This window comes from Ovis aries, chromosome 7 (assembly GCF_016772045.2).
Source record: "Ovis aries strain OAR_USU_Benz2616 breed Rambouillet chromosome 7, ARS-UI_Ramb_v3.0, whole genome shotgun sequence".
NCBI lineage: Eukaryota > Metazoa > Chordata > Mammalia > Artiodactyla > Bovidae > Ovis > Ovis aries.
In genome coordinates this window covers 85,049,742-85,074,500 of record NC_056060.1, presented here as the reverse complement: position 1 = coordinate 85,074,500, position 24,759 = coordinate 85,049,742, and the positions used below count along the sequence as shown (strand labels likewise).

Genomic DNA, 24,759 nt, shown 5'->3' with positions numbered 1-24,759 from the left:
AGAACGAGATGACCTGTAAGAAGCTGCCAGTGGGAACAGAATCCTAGAATAATTGCTCCTCCCCACATAATATAACCCTGGATGTGTGTGGATCATACTGAATCTTGGGGGAAAATAAATTCTATCCTAGAACCACTTTTAGACAGATTTTTAAAAATATAATCTTTATAGGAAACCTTTGTCATTATTCCCATCTCTAAGATGGAAAAACTGTGTATATATATCCAAAGATTCCATACTTAAGATTTTTTTTCCCAGCTATCAGTGCTAAAAGGATAGAAAGATAATAATTATATCTATTTAAAGTGTTTTTAGAAGCCAGACAGCATGCTGGGCATTTTTATATCATCATCTCATTTAATTCTCGTAATTCTCCACCATAAGGTTAGGAATCAATATCCCCCTTTTACAGGTGAAGACACTGAGGCACAGTGAGATTAGCCCACTAGCCCAAGGTCATGGGGCCTTTATTAAGTGCAGAGGTAGGATTTGAACTCAGAGCTGTCAACCTCCAACACTGAAACACTCAACGCACAGTGGCCCATGCTCCCACAAGCATGAGACCCTTGAGTTTGAGGCCTGGGCCTTGGATCCCTGATTCTAAATACTCAGAGTCCCATTCCCAGCCCTCCCTGGTTCTGGAAACATTTACAACAGGCTTTCTGTTGAGCCACTAAGCATTTAAAATCGAACCTTGTCCCCATTTCACAACTTCGATGTTTCAGCTACAAGTCTGTGTGTATATATGTTTGCCTACTATGTTGTCTGGCACCATGTTATGTACTTTACATATATATCTTAGCATTTACTTTCTAAGCCTCAACTAATTTTTCAATAAGTAATTAGGCTTCTTCTGTGAAAAGAAACGAGACCTAAGAGACGGTAAACCAGTTTATCATACATCTGAGTTCTATTGGCAGTGGGGCTGAGACCCAGAGCCGCCTCCCTCCAAATCCTGGATTTCACACCATAGCATACTGCCTCCCCAGCTCCTGCCCACTCTAGAGATTGCCTTCTCTCAGGACCCAGCAGGTTTGGGGAACACCCTTACCGTGTAATGGAAGATCACCATGCGATTCAGCAGGGTACACAAGGCATAAAAGGCACCAGCATTCAGACCTGAAGGAGGCAGGGAGAAACACAGCATGAGGGGCGTTCTCCTGCGGGGCCATTGCTCACTTCTGCTGCCAGGTCAGAAATCCTGACCTCCTTGCAGTGAGAGTGGTGCCCTCACAGAAGAAGAAATGCTCCAAAACAAACAAAAGTAAACACTTTCATCTCTTCTTAACCACCCAGCATTGTTGTCTCATCCCTTTAGCTCTGTCCTGGAAACCCAGGTTCCAGAAAGTACATATTACTCCCAGTCAGAACTGTTTACATCCCTCTTGAGAGTTGGCCTGACCTAAGGGTTCAGTGAAACTACTGGGCACTTTTCCACCTCCTCCTGATGACCTATGCCCCCTCCAGAATGCTCCAGACCTCTGACCCCTGACAATATTCCCTCTGTAGGTAGATTGTCATCTCTTTCCAATATCCCTCTTTCAACTCTCTACTCAGATTCCATATCATCCAAAATCCTATATTTGAAATCAGAAAGGACCCTAAAGAACAACTAGTTGACTCTCCTGATTCATTGATTCATCCATCAAGTAAATGGAGCACCTAGAATATATTTTTGGAGAAGGCAATAGCACCCCACTCCAGTACTGTTACCTAGAAAATCCCATGGACAGAGGAGCCTGGTAGGCTGCAGTCCATGGGGTCACTAAGAGTCGGACATGACTGAGCGACTTGACTTTCTCTTTCACTTTCATGCATTGGAAGAAATGGCAACCCACTCCAGTGTTCTTGCCTGGAGAATCCAGGGCCAGGGGAGCCTAGTGGGCTGCCGTCTGTGGGGTCGCACAGAGTCAGACATGACTGAAGTGACTTAGCAGCAGAATATATTTTAGTAATTGGTGTCATTAGAGAATGAGGCCATTTGTCCAAAACCATATAGTGACTTTGTAACTAAGATGAGACTAAGACTGATCAAGGAAAAGGGCCTCCTACCATCCCTTTATAATAATGATTATGATGGTGGTGAGGCTCACGTGACTACCACTGGCACACTTGGCATTGGGTCCACTTAGAAAGATGTAAGACAGGACACGGTGCCCAGGCAGGGCAGCCTCAGGAATGGATGGTGATGGCTGATGGTGATGGTGATAGTGGTGGTGATTGTGGGGTGATGGTTGTGATGGTGGTGGTGGTGATGGTGATGGTAGGAGTGGTGGTGATGGTGGTGGGGGTGGTGGTGATGCTGGGGGTGGGGTGGTGGCAGTAATGGTCATAGTGGTGGTGATGGCACTGGGTGTGGTGATTGTGGGGGTGATGGTGGTGATGGTGGTGGTGGTGATGGTGATGGTGGGGGTGGTGGTGATGGTGGTGGGGTGGTGGTGATGCTGGGGGTGGGGGTGGTGGTGATAGAGGGTGGGGGTGGTGATGGGGGTGATGGTGGTGGTGGTGGTGGGGGTGGTGGGGGTGGGGGTGGTGGTGGTGGTGGTGGTGGTGGTGGTGGGGGTGGTGGTGGGGGTGATGGTGGTGGTGGTGGTGGTGGTGGTGGGGGTGGTGGTGGTGGTGGGTGGGTGTGGTGGTGGTGGTGGTGGTTGTGTGGGGGTGGGGTGGGGGGGATGGTGGTGGTGGTGGTGGTGGTGGTGGTGATGGTGATGGTGATGGTGATGGTGGTGGTGGGGTGATGGCGCTGATAGTGGTGGTGATACTGGTGGCCGTGGTCTTGATGCTGGTGGTGAGGGCAGTGGCACGTCCTTATATACGAGAAACTTTTCTAAACAACTTACATTCCTAATAACAACCCAGAAAGTAGGTCATATTCTCTTCCAATTTTATAGATGTGAAAGGTACACTCAGATTTGAAAAACAATTATACAGAGGTCAGTCTGGAAGACTCACCAGGGGTCTTTTTAATTTCAGCTAATTTTGAGGCTCGCATGACTGCCACTGGCACACCTGGCATTAGGTCCACTTAGAAGGACATAAGACAGGACACGGTGCCTAGGGACAGCAGCCTCGGGCACCTCTTCACTGGAGTTGAGTCGACAGGACCCCAGGCCACAGAGCCACTCAGAAGCCATTCTCTTTCGCCCCCAAGCTGATGGCTCAGTGCAGGAAACTTGGGTAAGGCCCCACCCTGCCTCAACCCCTCCCAGAAGCCACTATTGTTTGTAACTCATGCACAGGCATAGTTACCAGGATCCCCATAAAGGACAGGCCAGTGGAGAGAGTCGCTGTGCTCAGAGAAAGACAATGAAGGGCTTCCCAACAGGGGTGAGAAATGGCCCAGGAGGGGACCAAGCTGGTAGAGGAGTGGGACGTGGAGCTCATCTTCTCCCACTAAAACATCAGAAACACACCTGCAAGGGAACAAATCACACAGAACAGCTGCTGAACACTGACAGAAGCCCCAGACTTCCATAAAGACGAAGAAAACCTCCACAAAGAAGGAATCAGGGTGGGGCCTCTGCCCCAGGAGGGAGCTGCGAAGGAGGGAAGGTTCCTGCACCTGGGAAGCCTCCTCACCAGGAAGGGGATAAGACTGGATGGAGGAAGAGCTTCTGAGCCCAGGAGGAGGGCACAGCAACTGGTTTGTCAAAGGCAAAAGGAGAATGACCCGCACAGAAGGCCAGCACTGTCTCCTGGCACCTCCCAGCCTGAGATACTCCTCCATCAGTCCAGGCAGGGACTGGATGATGAAGCTCAGGCTTCAGAGGTCAGACCTGGGAAAGGACCAGGGTTGGCTGCGTGAAAATAGCCTGAATAGGTGACTGAGGCAACAGAGAGTATACTTAGAAGATGCTTGGGCCTGCCAGAGAGGCAAGGTGCCATTATTGGGCGCACATGAGGAGAGGGCAGGACCACAATAAAGCTTCTTTCCCTGTGAGCATGCCCAGGAAACAGGGCATGACTTACAGGAGGTCCAAGGACAGCACAAGTCACCACTGTCCTGGTGGGCTCCAGGGGCAGGCACAGATTGCCACCAGGAGACCCACAATTAGGCGCCAGGCCCTGTGCTCACTGTCCTGGGGCACGCAAGGCCTGCTGTAACTGCACACCCCATATCACGGGATAACAGCAGCACACATTGAGGAAGAGACAGCAAGCATCTAAACTAAAAGCAGCCTCTCGATTCCAAAAGAGAGGGCAGAGGAGAAGGACTTGAGCTCACCTCCTCTTGCAAAAATGCCAAACTTGGAAAAAGAATGAAGGCACAGACTGAGAAGTTACAAGAGATGCTCAACAAAGAGCTAGGAAATATAAAGAACAAACAGAGGTGAACAGTACTGTAACTGCTATAAAAAAAATTACACTAGGAGGGATCGATAGAATAACTGAGGCAGAGGAGCAAATAAATGAGGTGCGAGACTGAACGATGGAAGTCACTGTTGTGGGACAGAATAAAGAAAAAGAATGAAAAGAAATGAGGGCAGTCTCAGAGACTTCTGGGACAACACCAAACATTCCAACACTTGCATTATAGGGGTCCAAAGGAGAAGAGAGGGCCTAAAAAATATTTGAAGAGATTACAGTCAAAAAGTTTCCTAATATGAGAAAGTAAACACTCAAGTCCAGGAAGCAGAGAGTCCCATACAAGGTAAATCCAAGGAGAACATGCAGAGACACGTATTAATCAAACTGACAAAAATTAAAGACAAAGAAAAACTATTAAAAGCAACAAAGCAGAAGCAACAAATAACATACAATGGAACTCCCATAAGCTTGTCATTGTTCAGTTGCTAAGTCATATCCAGCTCTTTGTGACCCCATGGACTACAGCATGCCAGGCTTCCCTGTCCTACACTGTCTCCTGGAGTTTGCTCAGACTCATGTCCATTGAGTTTGTGATGCCATCTAACCTCTCATCCTCTGTTGCCCCTTCTCCTGCCTGCCGGGGTCCAGCCCAGTGGATCCAGAAATTCGAAGGGTGGACGTCGGCGTGGAAAGACTTGTTTATTTATTAAAGTAAGATTAGATTAAATTTATAGTGTAGTAAGAAGATTAAGTGGAGGAAGAGGGCTGAATAGCTTGGTTTACGCGGAAGGCCAATAAAATTCCAGACAAGGAATTTGCACCATCTACGTTGGGCCACGGCGCCCGCTTGAATATCTAAGGGTGCCTCGCCTTAGCTCCCTTTCTCGCGGATCTTAACAGCAGGGCAAGTAAGTAGACCTGGTGAGCCTCCGCGCTCAGGTGGAAATTCAACCCGAAATTAAAGTAAAGAGCAGAGAGGGAAGAGAGAAGAAGAGAGAGAGAGGAGCCAGGTGCCAGAAACCAGGCCGGGACTAGTTAGAGAAGCTGGTCCGAAGCTGGCCCCCGGCCCCAGAAGCTGGCCCCGGAGCTGGCCCCGGCCCCAGAAGCTGGCCCCTGGCCCCGGCCCCAGAAGCTGGCCCCAGAGCTGGCCCCATCCTTTATTGTTCAGAAGGCCTTTTATACTTTTGATAAAACACAGAGATCAATGGGTAACACAAGATTATGTAGCGTTCGCAGCTCAGGCTCTTTCTATACATCATTTGGTATACAAAGGTCTCAGGTGATTTACATTATCTTCTGGCCAAGAGGCTTGTTAACACTTTTGGCTCTCTTCCTTAATGAATGTTAATCTTGTTTCCCTGAAGTGTTTTCTTTAATCTACATCTCCTTAAAGCATTAACATTAAAGTTACATCTCAATAGAACAAAGGTTCAGTGGGACACAACAAAGAGGGTACTTAACTCAAAGATCTAATGTTGCTAACACAAGGTCTACTACTTGTTTTTCTAACTATATCTACAACTAAAGGATGTGAAAATTTGGCAAATATTGACTCAACAAATGAAACCTTTAATCAGTCCTAAAAGATTTTGACTCCTCAAGCTCCTACATTCCTAGGATGTTTTAAGCTTCCTGTGCCTCCTGCGGTCAGGAGGCCTCAATCACACGCGCAGCTGTACGAGTCCTGCAGGCAGGCTAGAAAGCCATCAGAGGGTTTTGGATTGAAACACTCTTTCAAATGCAGAAGACTAAAGCCCTGAATTGACTTTTCCAGAAAATGTCAGAAGAGTAGAAAGCAGAGCACAAAAGCCGGCAGATTTTTGTTGGGGTACATGCTAGGAATTTCCAGAGGGTCCCTGAAGTCTGAGCACGCCTTGCGTATGTCAGCTTCCTTCCTCATGACCTTGTCACAGGCGGGATTCCTCACACTGGCTCCGGCACCTGCCCTCAATCTTTCCCATAAGGTTATCAGCTGATTTTCAGCAGAAACTTTGCTGGCCAGAAGGGAATGGCATGATATATTTGAAGTAATGAAAACAAATAACCTACAACTAAGAATACTCTACCTAGACAGGTCATTCGGATTTGACAGAGAAATCAAGCTTTACAGACAAGCAAAAGCTAAAAGAATTCAGCACCACCAAGCCAGTGTTATAACACATCCTAAAGGAATTCTCTAGGCAGGAAAAAAGAAAGGCAACTAGAATCAAGAAAACTGCAAATGGGAAGCTCGCTAGTAAAGACTAACATCAGTTCAGTTCAGTTCAGTCACTCAGTCGTGTCCGACTCTTTGCGACCCCATGAATTGCAGCACGCCGGGCCTCCCTGTCCATCACCAACTGCCGGAGTTCACTCAGACTCACATCCATCGAGTCAGTGATTCCATCTAGCCATCTCATCCTCGTCGTCCCCTTCTCCTCCTGCCCCCAATCCCTCCCAGAATCAGAGTCTTTTCCAATGAGTCAACTCTTTGCATGGGGTGGCCAAAGTACTGGAGTTTCAGCTTTAGCATCATTGCTTCCAAAGAAATCCCAGGGCTGATCTCCTTCAGAATGGACTGGTTGGATCTCCTTGCAGTCCAAGGGACTCTCAAGAGTCTTCTCAACACCACAGTTCAAAAGCATCAATTCTTCGGTACTCAGCCTTCTTCACAGTCCAACTCTCCATCCATACATGACCATAGGAAAAACCAAGACGGACCTTAGTCAGCAAAGTAATGTCTCTGCTTTTGAATATACTATCTAGGTTAGTCATAACTTTTCTTCCAAGGAGTAAGTGTCTTTTAATTTCATGGCTGCAGTCACCATCTGCAGTGATTTTGGAGCCCAAACAAATAGAGTCTGACACTGTTTCCACTGTTTCCCCATCTATTTCCCATGAAGTGATGGGACCAGATGCCATGATCTTCATTTTCTGAATGTTGAGCTTTAAGCCAACTTTTCACTCTCTTTTCACTTTCATCAAGAGGCTTTTAGTTCCTCTTCTCTTTCTGTCATAAGGGTGGTGTCATCTGCATATCTGAGGTGATTGATATTTCTCCTGGCAATCTTGATTCCAGCTTGTGTTTCTTCCAGCCCAGCGTTTCTCATGATGTACTCTGCATAGAAGTTAAATAAGCAGGGTGACAATATACAGCCTTGACACTCCTTTTCCTATTTGAAACCAGTCTGTTGTTCCATGTCCAGTTCTAACTGTTGCTTCCTGACCCACATATAGGTTTCTCAAGAGGCATGTTAGGTGGTCTGTATTCCCATCTCTTTCAGAATTTTCCACAGTTTATTGTGATCCACACAGTCAAAGGCTTTGGCATAGTCAATCAAGCAGAAATAGATGTTTTCTGGAACTCTCTTGCTTTTTCGATGATCCAGCAGATGTTGGCAATTTGATCTCTGGTTCTCTGCCTTTTCTATAACCAGCTTGAACATCAGGAAGTTCACGGTTCATGTATTGCTGAAGCCTGGCTTGGAGAATTTTGAGCATTACTTTACTAGCATGTGAGATGAGTGCAATTGTGCGATAGTTTGAGCATTCTTTGGCATTGCCTTTCTTTGGGATTGGAATGAAAACTGACCTTTTCCAGTCCTGTGGCCACTGCTGAGTTTTCCAAATTTGCTGGCATATTGAGTGCAGCACTTTCACAGCATCATCTTTCAGGATTTGAAACAGCTCAACTGGAATTCCATCACCTTCACTTGCTTTGTTCATAGTGATGCTTTCTAAGGCCCACTTGACTTCACATTCCAGGATGTCTGGCTCTAGATTAGTGATCACACCATCGTGATTATCTGGGTCATGAAGATCTTTTGTACAGTTCTTCTGTGTATTCTTGCCACCTCTTCTTAATATCTTCTGCTTCTGTTAGGTCCATACTATTTCTGTCCTTTATCGAGCCATCTTTGCATGAAACGTTCCCCTGGTATCTCTAATTTTCTTGAAGAGATCTCTAGTCTTTCCCACTCTGTTCTTGTCCTCTATTTCTTCGCATTGATCACTGAAGAAGGCTTTCTTATCTCTCCTTGCTATTCTTTGGAACTCTGCCTTCAGTTCAGTTCAGTTTATTTCAGTTCAGTCGCTCAGTCGTGTCCGACTCTTTGCGACCCCATGAATGCAGCATGCCAGGCCTCCTGTTCATCACCATCTCCCGGAGTTCACTCAGACTCACGTCCATCAAGTCCGTGATGCCATCCAGCCATCTCATCCTCTGTCATACTTTCTCCTCCCCCCAATCCCTCCCAGCATCAGAGTCTTTCCCAATGAGTCAACTCTTCCCATGAGATGGCCAAAGTACTGGAGTTTCAGCTTCAGCATCATTCCCTCCAAAGAAATCCCAGGGTTGGTCTCCTTCAGAATGGACTGGTTGGATCTCTTTGCAGTCCAAGGGACTCTCAAGAGTCTTCTCCAACACCACAGTTCAAAGCATCAATTCTTTGGTGCTCAGCCTTCTTGACAGTCCAACACTCACATCCATACATGACCTCAGGAAAAACCATGGCCTTGACTAGACGGACCTTAGTCGGCAAAGTAATGTCCCTGCTTTTGAATATGCTATCTAGGTTGGTCATAACTTTTCTTCCAAGGAGTATGTGTCTTTTAATTTCATGGCTGAAGTCACCATCTGCGGTGATTTTGGAGCCCCCAAAATAAAGTCTGACACTGTTTTCACTGTTTCCCGTCTATTCCCATGAAGTGATGGGACCGGATGCCATGATCTTCGTTTTCTGAATGTTGAGCTTTAAGCCAACTTTTTCACGCTCTTCTTTCACTTTCATCAAGAGGCTTTTTAGCTCCTCTTCACTTTCTGCCATAAGGATGATGCTTATATCTTTCCTTTTCTCCTTTGTTTTCACCTCTCTTCTTTTCACAGCTATTTGACAGAATGCGGTCCACTGGAGAAGGGAATGGCAAACCACTTCAGTATTCTTGCCTTGAGAACCCCACGAACAGTACGAAAGACTAACATAAAGGTGGAAATAATCCACACACACATGATATCAAAACCAGCAATCATGAGGAGCGAACAAATGCAGGATATTGGAAATGCACTTGAAATCAGAAGATCAGCAACTTAAAACAACCTTGTATATATGTAGCTATATCAAAAGCTATGAAAACCACAAACCAAAACCTATAATAGATACAGAACAAAACAGCAACCCAAACATATCACTATAGATAGACACCCAATCACAAGAGAGAAATAAAGGAAGGGAAGAAAAAGGCTTTCAAAGCAAATCCTAAACAATTTACAAAATGGCAATAAGAACATTCACATCATTAATTACCTTAAATGTAAATAGATTAAGTGCTCCAACCAAAGACATAGACTGACTGAATGGATACAAAAATAAGACCCATATATACTGTCTATAAGAAACCCACTTCAGATCTAGGAACACACAGAGACCGAAAGGGACAGAATGAAATAAAAATATTCCATGCAAATGGAAATCAAGAAAGCTAGAGCAATACTCATATCAGACAAAATAGACTTTAAAATAAAGAATATTATAAGATACAAAGAAGGACACTACATAATGATCAAGGGATATATAAAAATTATACATATGTGTGTGTGTATATGTATATATATATATATATATATATATATATATATATATATATATATATATACACACTCAACATAGAAGCACCCAAATATATAAGGCAAATGCTAACAGCCATACAAGGAGAGATCAACAGTAACACAATAATAGTAGGGACTTATAAGCTGGTTCTTTGAAAAGATAAGCAATATTGATAAACCTTTAGCTAGATTCATCACAAAAAAGGAAAGAACACAAAATCATAAATTAAAAATAAAGAAGTTATAACTGACACCATAAATACAAAGTTTCATAAGGAGGCTACTATAAAAACTATATGCCAATAAATGGACAACATTGAAGAAATGGACAAATTCTTAGTGCTGGGAGCCAGCATGGGAACCCCACCCGTGGCAAAGTCATGAGGAAGGGGCCTGACATGCAAAGGTGGAATCAGGCCTCAGGGTCCTCCTTGGACTTTCTCAAGCATCTACCCCAAAAGACCAGAATCTGCCTGTCTTACTGCATTATACTTTTCACTCACTCTTCTGACATTAACAGGGCTATCCCCGACCACCTTTCTCTGGAAAAAGTTAACTTCCAGTTTACAGTCTCCTGCATTTAAAAGGAGTGTCTCAAATCAAACCCCTCTGTTAGCATTCTAGCTTGCTTGGCAGGTCTATCCAGACTCTTGCAGCTACGCATGTGGTTATTCGCAGCCTCCCAACTGTGAGAGGCATGGGAAGCCTAAAACATAGAGCCTTTCAAAGAGTTAAAAGTTATTAGAGTAGTGCTGGTGTAAGATTTCACTGTTGAGCCAATGCTTGTTGCTAAGTTCCCATATCTCTTATCCACTGTACACCTGGGAGTGCATTAGTTAACATAGTTGGAATGTAAAAAAAAGTGTAGCCTTGAATTTAACCACATCAGATCTTTGAGCTAATTGGTTCTTTCTTGTAACTCACTGCACCTTTACTCTGTGAAAAATGTAACTCTGTTTAGCATTTTCTGAGGCTGACATAGATTAAAAATATAAAGAAAAACCATTTTGAGGGAAAATCAGTTTTCTGGTTGAGCAGACTTTATCAAAAGAGGTCATAAAACGTTCACAGGCTTCAGGGCCAGAAGATAATGTACACAACATCATTTGTGGGAAAGGTATGCAGAAAAAATCCTGGTCTTGATAAGGGCAAAACTGCTAGAATGTTTGGGCTGACTCTGTATGACCTTGCATCTCTCATTTCCCTCTATGTATAAGGCAAGGTATAAAAGTACCTTTTGAAAAATAAAGTAATTGGGCCTCACTCACCAAAGAAGCTTGGTCACCCCATGTTTTTCTTTTTCTATCTTTCTTTCTCTCTCAAACTTTCTTTTCAGGCTGATCCTTAGAGCATGGAGACTCCCTGCATTCACTTATCTGCCTGGGTTTCTAAGACCTGAACTGGAAGGCGTTCTGTATCTTCACTCCCTCAGGAGACCGGAGGGCACCTGTGGCCTCCACGAACAGGCAAACTCCTTGTCTCAGAGGTTTATTGGCTTTCTATGTAAACCAAGGAATATCAGCCTCTTTCTCTCCTCTATTTTCTTATCTACAACATTCTTTCCTTATCTCTCTCTAGACCCTGGCACTTAGAAAGACACAACCTTCTAAAACTGCACCAGGAAGAAGTAGAAAATATGAACAGACCAATTGCAAGTACTGAAATTAAAACAGTGACTTAAAAACTCCCAACGGGGACTTCCCTGGTGATCCAGTGGTTAAAATCTGCCTTCCAATGTAAGAGGGATGTGGGTTTGATCCCTGGGCAGAGAACTAAAATCCCACATGCTGGGTGGCCAAACAAATAAACAAAAACGTAAAAACAACAATGCAGTATACCCAGTTAGACTTGAATTTCAGGAAAATAATTTTTATTGTAAAATGCCCCAAATCCAGATACATCAGGTCTCCTCTTTCATTTCTAGCTGAAGTACACACCGGGACACATCTGCTTCTTACCATACCTGATGTTAATTTCCATTCAGGTGAAAAAAGGAGGTTAGCAGATGAAGGATTGGTTGGGGAATGATTCACATAGTAAGACTCATGTAAACATCCTTCCATACCTTCATTCAGTCACCCATTTAACAACTGTCAGGTTGGAGTACCTACTCAGGCTATGATTTCTCTACTGCTGAGGAAATGTATAGGTAAATAAACATAAATCCCTGCTCTCAGGGAGTTCCTAGTTTGTGGAAACAGGCCTGGAAATGACTTTTCCTGTCTGATTCTTTGTGACCCCATGGACTGTATAGCCCACCAGGCTCCTCCATCCATGGAATTTTCCAGGCAAGAGTACTGGAGTGGATTGCCATTTCCTTCTCCAAAGATGTACTAAGGACAGCACAATAAACGGTCACCTAATACTGCTTCACAGCAGACATACTGGGATAAGACTTGGTGGGTCAGTAGGCATGTTGCCAGGTGACTTGACAGGGGAAGGAATGGTTTCCTAGGTAAACTTAAAGGAACAGGGAAGACTCTGTGGCACAGCTGGCTCTTCTGCTTAACCCTAAATGATGACTTTACATATACATTCGGGATCTGGAAACAGTAAGATACACAGAAACCTCAGGTCTCTTGTCTCACATGCTCAGCTCCAGTACACCCTGGACACATGTGCATCATACCATAGGTGATGACTAGCAGCACAAAGCTGAAGTTTTTGAAGAGTTGGATGATGGAACTTAAGTACGAAGCATCAGTAGACGCCAAGGTATAACTCAGGCACTGGGCCCTGCTGGGGGATGTTTAGGCTTCTCTTTGAACACTGAAAGGAAAGAAACAGAGATCATTGCAAGTCCTCTGGTCCTACTCCTGCAGAGCTGCCACATGGATAAGCCCTGACTCCCTCATCTGAGAAGGGCTCAGACTTCAAAAGGAAATATTAATTCTTTGATTAAATCCTCTAGAGTCTCTCTCTTGAAGCTGCATCTCACTGCCTGTGGCTGAAGGGCTGGTCCTTTGATTACTTTTTCTTAATGACCTTTGGACAGCTGCGATCATTGGACTTTCCAGGCAGTGCTCAAGGATAAAGGAGTCCTGTAATAAATGGCAATACCAAAGGGCAGAGCACTGAAAAATCCCATAGTAACCACTGGACAGAAAGGAAGTGAGAGCTGAGGCTCTGGGATTAGTGGGCCCGGATGAGGACTCAGCCCCAGAGTACCTCCCGGGAAAGGGCTGGGCTGCCCATGCTGAGCACAGAGCCTGGCACCTGCTGCCAATAAACACTCCCTGAGTAAGGGAATAGGGGCTGCTCCTATTGCAGAGACCTTGAGTCCCTCCCTAGTTTCTCAGAGTGTGAATCAGACATCTGCCTCCTGAGAAACCAGAGGATTAAGACACACTCCTGCAGGACTGGGGCTCTGATAGGAAGGACCGGGGAGGGACAGTGGGGAACCATTCTCCTTATGTTCTAGTTTCAGTACAGCTGGTACAGTCCATTTCACTGCACTGACTGCTGTTCAGTTCTCTGGGGCCAGATCAGTTTAACCAGCTGTCTGCTTAAATTGGTGAGGCACCATCTTTACCCCCAGACTCCATAAGAACACTTGTGAAAGGTCAGGAGACTGTCTCCATTTAGAGGAAGGTCTGAAAATGAGGTTTAATCTCTTGAAGATCAAATGATTCCCCGCTCAAACAACCCTCCAGCCCAGACTACAGGGCCCTGCTTCTTCCTTCTCTGGAAATAGTCTCGAACAACTTACCACCTTTGGGAACCTCTCATCCATTATCTGGCCTGTTCACCTCCCTTTCTATTTTGTGTATGTGCTGTGCTTAGTCATGTCTGACTCTTTGCAGTCCCCTGGACTACAGCCCACCAGGCTTCTCTGTCCATGGGGATTCTCCAGGCAAAAATACTGGAGTGGGTAGCCTATCCCTTCTCCAGGGGATCTTCCCAGCCCAGGAATTGAACCAGGGTTTCCTGCATTGCAGGCAGATTCTTGACCAGCTGAGCTAACAAATTGGTCCCACGTTTTCTACTAGTGGAAAGAAATCAAGGAAAGAAGTGTTTTGTTTTTAATATCTGTAATGGCAGGGTTTGCTCAGGGACTTGCCAACTGCAAACCACAATTCAGATAAGATTTTCAGTTCTTTTTACTCAACTACTCTGTGTGATTAATAGTAAAATGTCACACTGTAGAAATGTCCTACCTTCAGATCTCAACTGCAAAGGCCCTCATTTGCTACAAACACAAGGATTTACAACTAGTACATTACAGTTTGAAACTTCAGTTCTGGCTGACATTGTTCTCAGCCACAGCTTCACAGCTTCCTACCTTTCCAGGAACAACAAGGAACTCCATCCAAGAGATCCTGTGAGCTTTGAAAAGCCATCAGGCAGCCCCTCCTCAGCTTGGACCCGGGAGGGAATGACAGTGAGAACAGCTGGATGAGGTCCCTGATCATAAAACTGTTTGACTCTGGAGGTGAGGCCGGTGGGAAGGAAGGAAAACTTTGTGTGTGGTGGAATTTTCAGATATTAAGAGACAGCTGGTTAATCTTTAAAGACAAATGACTCACTGCACTCTTTCTGAATTTATCACAGCCTGTGCGATATCACTCAGATGATAAAGAGGATATAAATCATATTAACCAAATATCTCAATGTTTAGATATATATTCACATAAAATTAATAGTAGTTATTTGAGGTTTCTGGTTGGGATTAGCTGGTACAATGGTGATCCTTTTCTTTATGCTTTTTGTATTTTCTAGATTTTTCCATAATAAGCCTATCTTATATACATTTTTAAAAGTATTTTAAAAATGTGGTCCCCAGGTATTTTCAGGTGAATGTATGAGAGGACTAGTGTTTGTAGGTCAATTCTGTTTTGTTCCAGAACTTTAGGGTATGGAGTTAAACAATTTAGGCTTGAATCCAATCTCTGCCACTTACTATCTGATCTTGAATAGAGATCACTCTCCTCAGGTATCAGTTTCCTCTTAGTTAAGTGAACTGATAGTGGTACCCCCTCCATAGGGCACTTGAAGAGTCAGTGAGATCAGGCACACTCAGCATAGGACCTGTGACATCATAAATGCTCACAGGGTTTCACCAAGGAAATCAGCAGGCTGCCCATTAATTCTGATGAGGTCACACTAGGAAACTGGTGAGTTACAGCTAAACTTTACTGAGCAGCTAACAGAGTACACAGGGCCGGCTAGCACTGTATGAGCAGCAACTACTCGGGCTATAAGGCTTGAAGACCATTAGAAGCCCAGCCTCCAGTTTCTGTAGATACATTTTATAGAATACATGATACCTAGAATGGTGTTCTAGGTCATGTTCATAAGGAGGTCCTCACCCAAGTCAGCAGGACCCCCTCCGTCCCCACCGACCCCTTAAATCTGCTAATGACCTTACCGATGATGACAAGGATGAAAAGCAGGGTGGCCACATCTGCTGTTATGTAGAACATGATGCTGATGTGGTAGGCAAGCTCATCAGGGTTGTAGATGTTGGGTACTGAGACAGCAGGGACCAAGAACCCAAGGGCATTTCCAAGCTATAGAAGACAGAGAGAATCAAGAGTAGTATAAGTGTCCAAGAGGTGACAGTACACACTTAACACACTCCTAATAAGAATCATAATCCCCAACTTTCGTTCTTTCTTAGAACACCAACAGGGATTGTTTTCCCTCTTAAGACACCACAGAGATGTTTCTTTTGCTTCACAATTCAACTCACATACATTTATGACAGCCCTCAGTATCAATCCTATTGAAAAATTACAGTTGGAGTTCTCAATGCAAGCTGGCCCTTCTCTAGCTGCAAACTACTGAACAATGTTCCTATACTCCCATCTCTAAGGTAGAATGAAATCATGCCATTTGCAGCAACACTGATGGACCTAGAGATTCTCATACTGAGTGAAATAAGTTAGACAGAGAAAAACAAATATCATTATGATATCTCTTAAATGTGGAATGCTCAAAATCCTTCAAGCTAGGCTCAGCAGTACAAGAACCAAGAACTTCCAGATGTACAAGCTGGTTTCGAAGAGGCAGAGGATTCAGACATCACATTGTCAACATTCATTGGATCAGGCAGAAAACATGGGAGTTTCAGAAAAAAATCTTCTTTTGCTTCATTGACTATATGAAAACCTTTGACTGTGTGGATTGCAACAAACTGTGGAAAATTCTTAAACAGATAGGAGTACCAGACCACTTTACCTGTCTCCTGAGAATTCTGTATCTGGGTCAAGAATCCAACAGTTAGGTCATTACAGAGAACAACTGACTGGCTCAAAATTGGGAAAGTAGTATGACAAAGGAGTATCCCTGCTTATTTAACTTATATGCAGAGTTGCTGTTGTTTAGTTGCTAAGTCTTGTCCAACTCTTTGCAACACCCTGGACTGTAGCCTGTCAGTCTCTTCTCTCCATGGGATTCTCCAGGCAAGAATACTGGAGTGGGTTGCCATTTCCTTCTCCAGGGAACTTTACATCCCATGGATCGAACCCATGTCTCCTGCATTGCAGGCAGATTCTTTACTACTGAGTCACCTGGGAAACCCATATGCAGATTTCATCATGTGAAATGCTGAGTTGGATGAATCACAAGCTGGAATCAAGAATGCTGGGAGAAATAGCAACAACCTCAGATATGCAGATGATGCCATTCTAATGGCAGAAAGTGAAGAGGAACTACTAAAAATCTCTTTATGATGGTGAAAGTGAGAATGAAAAAGCTGGCTTGATACTCAACATTCAAAAACTAAGATGCCCACTTTCACCACTACTATTCAACATAGTTTTGAAAGTTTTGGCCATAGCAATCAGAGCAGAAAAAATAAAAGGAATCCAAATTGGAAAAGAAGAAGTAAAACTCTCACTGTTTGCAGATGACATGATCCTCTACATAAAAACCCTAAAGACTCCACCAGAAAATTACTAGAGCTAATCAATGAATATAGTAAAGTTGCAGGATATAAAATCAACACACAGAAATCCCTTGCATTCCTATACACCAATAATGAGAAAATAGAAAGAGAAATTAAGGAAACAATTTCATTCACCATTGCAACAAAAAATAAAATACTAGGAATATATCTACCTAAAGAAACTAAAGACCTATATATAGAAAACTATAAAACGCTGGTGAAAGAAATCAAAGAGGACACTAATAGATGGAGAAATATACCATGCTCATGGATCAGAAGAATCAGTATAGTGAAAATGAGTATACTACCCAAAGCAATCTACAGATTCAATGCAATCCCTATCAAGCTACCAACGGTATTTTTCACAGAGCTAAAACAAATAATTTCAAAATTTGTATGGAAATACAAAAACCTCGAATAGCCAAAGCAATCTTGAGAAAGAAGAATGGAACTGGAGGAATCAACCTGCCTGACTTCAGGCTCTACTACAAAGCAAAGTCATCAAGACAGTATGGTACTGGCACAAAGACAGAAATATAGATCAATGGAACAAAATAGAAAGCCCAGAGATAAATCCATGCACCTATGGACACCCTGTCTTTGACAAAGGAGGCAAGAATATACAATGGAGAAAAGACAATTTCTTTAACAAGTGGTGCTGGGAAAACTGGTCAACCACTTGTAAAAGAATGAAACTAGAACACTTTCTAACACCATACACAAAAATAAACTCAAAATGGATTAAAGATCTAAACGTAAGACCAGAAACTATAAAACTCCTAGAGGAGAATATAGGCAAAACACTCTCCAACATACCTCACAGCAGGATCCTCTATGACCCACCTCCCAGAATGGAAATAAAAGCAAAAATAAACAAATGGGACCTAATTAAAATTAAAAGCTTCTGCACAACAAAGGAAACTATAAGCAAGGTGAAAAGACAGCCTTCTAAATGAGAGAAAATAATAGCAAATGAAGCAACTGACAAACAACTAATCTCAAAATATACAAGCAACTCCCAGCTCAATTCCAGAAAAAAAAAACTCAAAAAATGGGCCAAAGAACTAAATAGACATTTCTCCAAAGAAGACACACAGATGGCTAACAAACACATGAAAAGATGCTCAACATCACTCGTTATCAGAGAAATACAAATCAAAACCACAATGAGGTACCAATTCATACCAGTCAGAATGCCTGCGATCCAAAAGTCTACAAGCAATAAATGCTGGAGAGGGTGTGGAGTAAAGGGAACCCTCTTACACTGTTGGTGGGAATGCAAACTAGTACAGCCACGTTTGAGAACAGTGTGGAGATTCCTTAAAAACTAGAAATAGAACTGCCTTATGACCCAGCAATCCCACTGCTGGGCATACACACTGAGGAAATGAGAATTGAAAGAACACATGTACCCCAATGTTCATCGCAGCATTGTTTATAATAGCCAGCACATGGAAGCAACCTAGATGTCCATCAGCAGATGAATGGATAAGAAAGCTGTGGTATATATACACAATGGAGTATTACTCAGCCATTAAAAAGAATACATCTGAATCAGTTCTAATGAGGTGGATGAAACTGGAGCCGATTATACAGAGTGAAGTAAGCTAGAAAGAAAAACACCAATATAGTATACTAAGCGTATATGGAATTTAGAATGATGGTAACAATAACCCTGTATGTGAGACAGCAAAGAGACACAGATGTATAGAACAGTCTTTGGACTCTGTGGAGAGGGAGAGGGTGGGATGATTTGGGGAATGGCATGGAAACATGTATAATATCATATAAAAACGAATTGCCAGTCCAGGTTCGATACAGGATCCTTGGGGCTGGATGCCCTGGAGGGATGTTATGGGGAGGGAGGTGGGAGGGGTTCAGGATGGGAACATTGTGTACGCCATGGCAAATTCATGTTGATGTGTGGCAGAACCAATACAATATTGTAAAGTAATTAGCCTCCAATTAAAATAAATAAATTTAAAAAAACCCTAAGATCATTTCATCTGGTCTCATCAATTCATGACAAACAGAAGGAAAAAAGTAGAAGCAGTGACAGATTTTCTTTTTCTTGGGCTCCAAAACCACTGCATACTCTGATTGCAGCCATGAAATTAAAGATGCTTGCTCCTTGAAAAAAAAAGCTCTGACAAACCTAGATGGTGTATTAAAAGCAGAGACATCATTTTACCAACAAAGATCCATATTTTCAAACTGTGTTTTTACAGTAGTCATGTACAGATGTGAGATTTGGACCAGAAAGAAGGCTGAGCACAAAGAATTGTGTTTCAAATTGTGGTGTTGAAGAAAACTCTTAAAGAGTCCCTTGGACAGCAAGGAGATTAAACCAGTCAATCCTAAAGGAAATCAGTCCTGAATATTCATTGAAAGGACAATGCTGAAGCCAAAGATCCAATACTTTGACCACCTGACTGGAAAGAACCAACTCATTAAAAAGATCCTGACGCTGGGAAAGATAGAAGGCAAAAGCAGAAGACGGTGGCAGAGGATGAGATGGTTTGATAGTATCACCATCTCAGGACATGAATTTGAGCAAACTTTGGGAGACAATGGAGATCAGAGAGGCTGGCATGCTGAAGTCCATGAGGTCACAAAGAGTCAGACATGACTTAGAGGCTAAACAACAACAATATGTGGAATCTACAAAAGAGTAAAAATGAACTTATTTACAAAACAGAAGAGAGTTACAGGTGTAGAAAACAAATTTATGATCACCAGGACATAAGGAAGGTGTGGAGGGATAAATTGAGAGATTGTGATTAACATATATATACCATTATATATAAAATAGATTGCTAATAAGGACCTACAATAACACTAAGAGATGGGAATACTAGACCACCTGACTTGCCTCTTGAGAAACCTGTATGCAGGTCAGGAAGCAACAGTTAGAACTGGACATAGAACAATAGACTGGTTCCAAACAGAAAAAGGAGTACGTCAAGGCTGTATATTGTCACCCTGCTTGTTTAACTAATATGTAGAGTACATCATGAGAAACGCTGGGCTAGAGGAAGCACAAGCTGGAATTAAGATTACTGGGAGAAATATTAATAACCTCAGATATGCAGATGAAACCACCCTTGTGGTAGAGTGAAGAAGAACTAAAAAGCCTCTTGAGAAAGAGGGCTTAAAGCTCAACCAATTCAGAAAAGAAGATCATGGCATCTGGTCCCATCACATCATGCAAATAGAGGGGAAACAGTGGCTGACTTTATTTTGGGGGCTCCAAAATCACTGCAGATGGTGATTGCAGCCATGAAATTAAAAGAAAGATGCTTACTCCTTGGAAGGACGTTATGACCAATGTAGACAGCATATTAGAAAGCAGAGACATTACTTTGTCAACAAAGGTCCGTCTAGTCAAGGCTATGGTTTTCCAGTAGTCATGTATGGATGTGAGAGTTGGATTATAAAGAAAGCTGAGCACAGAAGAATTGCTTTTGAACTGTGGTATTGGAGCGAGTCCCTAGGACTGCAAGAAGATCCAATCAGTCCATCTTAAAGGAGATCATTCCTGGGTGTCCACTGGAAGGACTGATGTTGAAGCTGAAACTCCAATACTTTGGCCACATGATGCAAAGAGCTGACTCATTTGAAAAGACCCTGATGCTGGGAAAGATTGAGGGTGGGAGAAGGGACAACAGAGGATGAGATGGTTGGATGGCATCACCGACTTGATGGACTTGAGTTTGGGTAAACTCTGGGAGTTGGTGATGGACAGGGAGGCCTGGCGTGCTGCGGTTCATGGGGTCACAAAGAGTCGGATACGACTGAGCGACTGAACTGAACTGAACTCATAACACTTACTGTATAAAACTTTACTCAATACTATAATGGCTTATTTTGGAAAATAATTTTAAGGGTAGATATATGTATATTGATAATGGATTCACTTTGCTGTACACCTGGGGCTAACACAACATTGCAAATCAACTATACTCCTATAAAAAAATATTTTTAAGTACCATTAGGTAAAACATAAATTTGGTGTGCTCTGCTGTGTCAGGTTTGCAGAAAGGAATGGGGTGTTGGAAGACACAGGATCGGGGAGAGGAGGGCAAGGGTGAGCAAACCTCCATCAAGTTTTCTATTATTTTGAATGTGGCTTTTTCCTGGTTGGGCATATGTTGGGTTGCTGACTTTGAAAAACTCCTATAAGAAAGCTATTTTAGCCACTTTCTAGTTTGTTTCATGTATCTGTGGGAGGGACAAGGGTGTGGAGCTTCCTGGTCCACATCTACTAAGGGACAGGCTGGGTGGGAAGGTCAAGGAAACTGAAGATGTAGACTTGATTCCATAGAATTGTCAGGCCCTCAGGAATGCCTGCCAAGGCAAGATGGCCAAGACAGAAGTCAGGCCAGGCTACCAGAGCCTCCTCCCCTGCAGTGCACTGAGCTGCAGGTCAAAGAAACAGGATTAGAAGCTTCTGCTGTGGTTTCACCTCACAGGCCTGCAGGGCCTCTACCACCCTGCCCCACACTCCCCAGGGTTCCAGGATATTTTCAGAACCTCAAGTGAATCAAATTATGAGCCCCACCCAAGCCCACCCTCCCATCTCACTCTGGAGAGTGACTGAGATCCCAGCTCCTCCACCTGGGAACTGGACCCACCTACAGCAGCAAAGACAGGCCAGCCCTTACAGGAAGCCGGCTCCAGGCAGGAGGGCGCCTCCCCAGGGTGGCCCCTCTCTCCTGGTGAGTTCACGTCTGATCACAAACCTCGCCTGGGAAGCCAGGTGGAAACACAGGCGCCTGGCCTCTTCCCTGAGGATCTGATTCGGAAGTCCAGGTGAGGGCCCAGGCATCTGTAGTCTGTCCTGGACCCACAGGTGAGGTAAATGGGCACCACTTGAGGGAGCACTGGTTAGTTTCCTTCCTGGAGTGGCCAGCCTCTGAACTCACCCACCTGCCTGTATCTTTGGTGAGCACTTTGCATGAAGGAGAAACCAGAACTGGCATTCAGTTCCTCTTTACCTTCCTAGAAGTCTCATCCTAGAAGTCTTATATAACCCACAATTTCAAACATTTAAAATAACAGTAATTATAGTAAGTTTTTGAGTTTTATCAGCACATGAAAAAAGAGTTTATAAGCTAGACTCAAAAGACAAATATTACTTGATTTTAGTTATATGCATTATCTAGAACAGACAAATTCATAGAAAGTAGAAGAGCTTACTAGAGGCAGGAGAAGGGGAAAGGATAGGTTGTTATTTAACCGGTACAGAGTTGTTGGGGATGAAGAAAAACAGTTTTGGGTACGTATATTGGTAGTTCTTATATAACCTTGTGAAACTAATGCCATTGAATTGTGTACACGTATGACTGGGTAAAATTATAAATGTGTCTATTTCAACACAATTTAAAAATCAGGTTCATAACATGCCCACCTTTCTGGCCCATAAACTCACAGAGATGCAAAGAATTTAAGATTCTCCTTTCAGAATGAAGGAAAAACAAAGGCTTTCCAGGACTTTCATGGTTTGTAGGTCTTAGAAATCAGAGCAACAGTCCTACTCCATCCCCTGCACTCAACTCTAACCTCCAGGGAAGGAGGTGGGCCCCAAGCTCTGCTCCCATTGTCCTGGCCTCAGCTGTGTATAAGGAAGGTGAGAGCAACACCGGGGCCAGCAGGGCCCCGACTGCTTTCCACGGGATATGGGAGATACTGCGCTTGAGGAAAGCTGGTTGGATGGGCAAAAACATCTGCCAAACTCTAAGACACAGAATAGTCTGACATGCAGGGACTGCTCCCCAAGAAAGAACAGCAGCACAGAATTCACAGGCTCAAGCTGGTGAAGTAAGCTGAAATGAGATCATAAAGACGGCAACAGCAGGCTTTCTGCCTGCCGAGGAGATACCGTGGGTGACAGGAAGGCCCATCCTTCTGTCTCCCCACTTTTCTCACACAGTCACTCAGCCACATTTAATCAGACTCATCCACACTTCACCTAGGGTTGCAAACACTGTTGCAGTCAGCAAACACAGCTTTCACACAGTGAGGCTGTTCGGTACAATGAACACTCAGTCCCCAGTGAACACCTCCTCCACCCACCTGATTGCCAGGACAGCTATGGAGCAGGCTGTTGACACCTCATCATCTCGAACCAGACGGAAGCAATGGGGGAGGGCATACCCAGGATGAAGACCTGGGCCACAGAGCAGATGACCTGGCCCAGCATGGTGACTTGGGAAGAGATGTGGCTGCAGGCTGCCCAGCTTCACCCAGGCCCCAGGCAGTTGAGAGCGGAGCCAGTGAGGGCAATGGTTCGCAGGCTGAACTTTTCCGAGAGCCAGGCCACTGGCAGGAGCAGAGGATGTAGACCAGCATGTAGCACATGGACAGCCAGTCGATGGCAAAGGAACTGACCCCGTAGAAGTTCATGAAGATGTTATTGATGGTGGCATGGATCCACTGGAAGGCGTTGCACATGGAGTAGCAGCTGAACACCAGGACCACCGCCGGCGCTTGCTCACCTTGATCATGAACTCTCTGTCCGAGACTCTAAACAGGGTGTAGCCATGGGCTTCTGCGAGTGGGGACATCTGAGAAGGGGTGCCATCATGCTCCTGTTGGTTGGGATCTTCATCCTCCATGACTCCAACCTCTACCAGAGCCCTGAGCATGTGCTAGGGACTCCAGCAGTCTTAAGAGACAGTGCTTTGACTGGTTGTCTGAAGCCTCAGGCCCTTACCCACCTGTCCCAGAGTCCCAGAATAGGAGGCCTGAGCTGACTGAAGAGCTAGAGTGGGGCTCCCTGCTCCCTCCCAGTTACCTCCCACTCGGCCTTTATGTCCTCTGTCCCTGACTGCTAGGCCCTCGGCTGGTGGAAAATGCCTCGAGCCAGTCCTGGCAACCTACCAAGGCTTTCTGGCCAGTTCAGCCCATAAAAAACAGTTATCTGCTTGCACAAGAATTTGCAGGACTCTGATAGCTCTGGGGCAGGCATTGGGGCCTGGCTCCACCTCACTCCCCACCCTAATTCCCAACCCTTTTGCTAGACTTTCAATATAAAGAGAAATTTATAGATTTCCCAGGCTGGTTGTGCTCTTGGGATAAAGTGAGTTATAGAAAACTTGTCTCCTATTTGCTTTCCCCCCAGACCTGGTCTTTTGTTAGGGAACTCAGAGTTGCAGCTGATTGGGGGTTCTTCTTTCCTTTGGATTCCCAGTGGCCTTCCACGCGGGGACCTGAGTGGAGGAGAGGGGAGTTCTGAGATGCTGAAGACCCAGTGTCAGTTGAGTGAACTGCCTAGCCCAGCACACACTGTTAAGTGGGCTCTGCAGCCAGGTAGCCCTAGACTGCCCCCTGCTGGTCTGCAGCCCGTCCCAGGAGGTAAACCCTCAAGCCAAAGCCTGGAACAGTCATTTATTTCAGCCCTGAGGAGAGATTAGAGGCCAGATCCTCCTGGTTTCAAACACCAGCCCAGCTGCCCCTAGGTGTGTTCTGTAAATTAAGATTCTCCACATTCCGTGTCTCAGTTTTTGGAAAATCTGTGAAGCAGGGATGATGAGATAATGGTACCTACCTCACAGTATTGTTTGGAGGCTTGAGTGGGTTAAGATTTGAAAGCACTTGGAAAATTCCTGGCAGGTAGTAAGCATTCCAGGAGTGTCAGGTATCCTAACAATGAAAAACACACAAATGTTTCTATTGTGCTAAATCTGTGTACTATATTCGCTCATGTAAGCATCACAAGAATTCTGTGATGGAAGTGCTATCACTAGTGTGCGTTTTTAGATTCGAAACCTGAGACACGAAGAAGGAAGTCACTTCTCACTTGAGGTCTCAGCTGATGTAAGGAGGCATAATTCTCCTGCAAGTGTGTAGTTCATGATACATGCCAGCTATTCAGGCACAGTCTGGGGAGAGCTGTGTTGGCATCGCCTTGGGTTTATTACAAAGGCAGAAGCCCAGCTTCACCCCAACCTCCTGAATCAGCGCTGCATTTTAAAAG

At 44.3% G+C, this 24,759-nt stretch overlaps 1 pseudogene; it reads right to left on the bottom strand.

The window, feature by feature from the left end:
- LOC105615770 (heme transporter FLVCR2-like) overlaps positions 1-23,470 on the bottom strand; it is a 37,817-nt pseudogene extending 14,347 nt beyond the window's left edge.
- Positions 23,471-24,759: the final 1,289 nt, after the last annotated feature.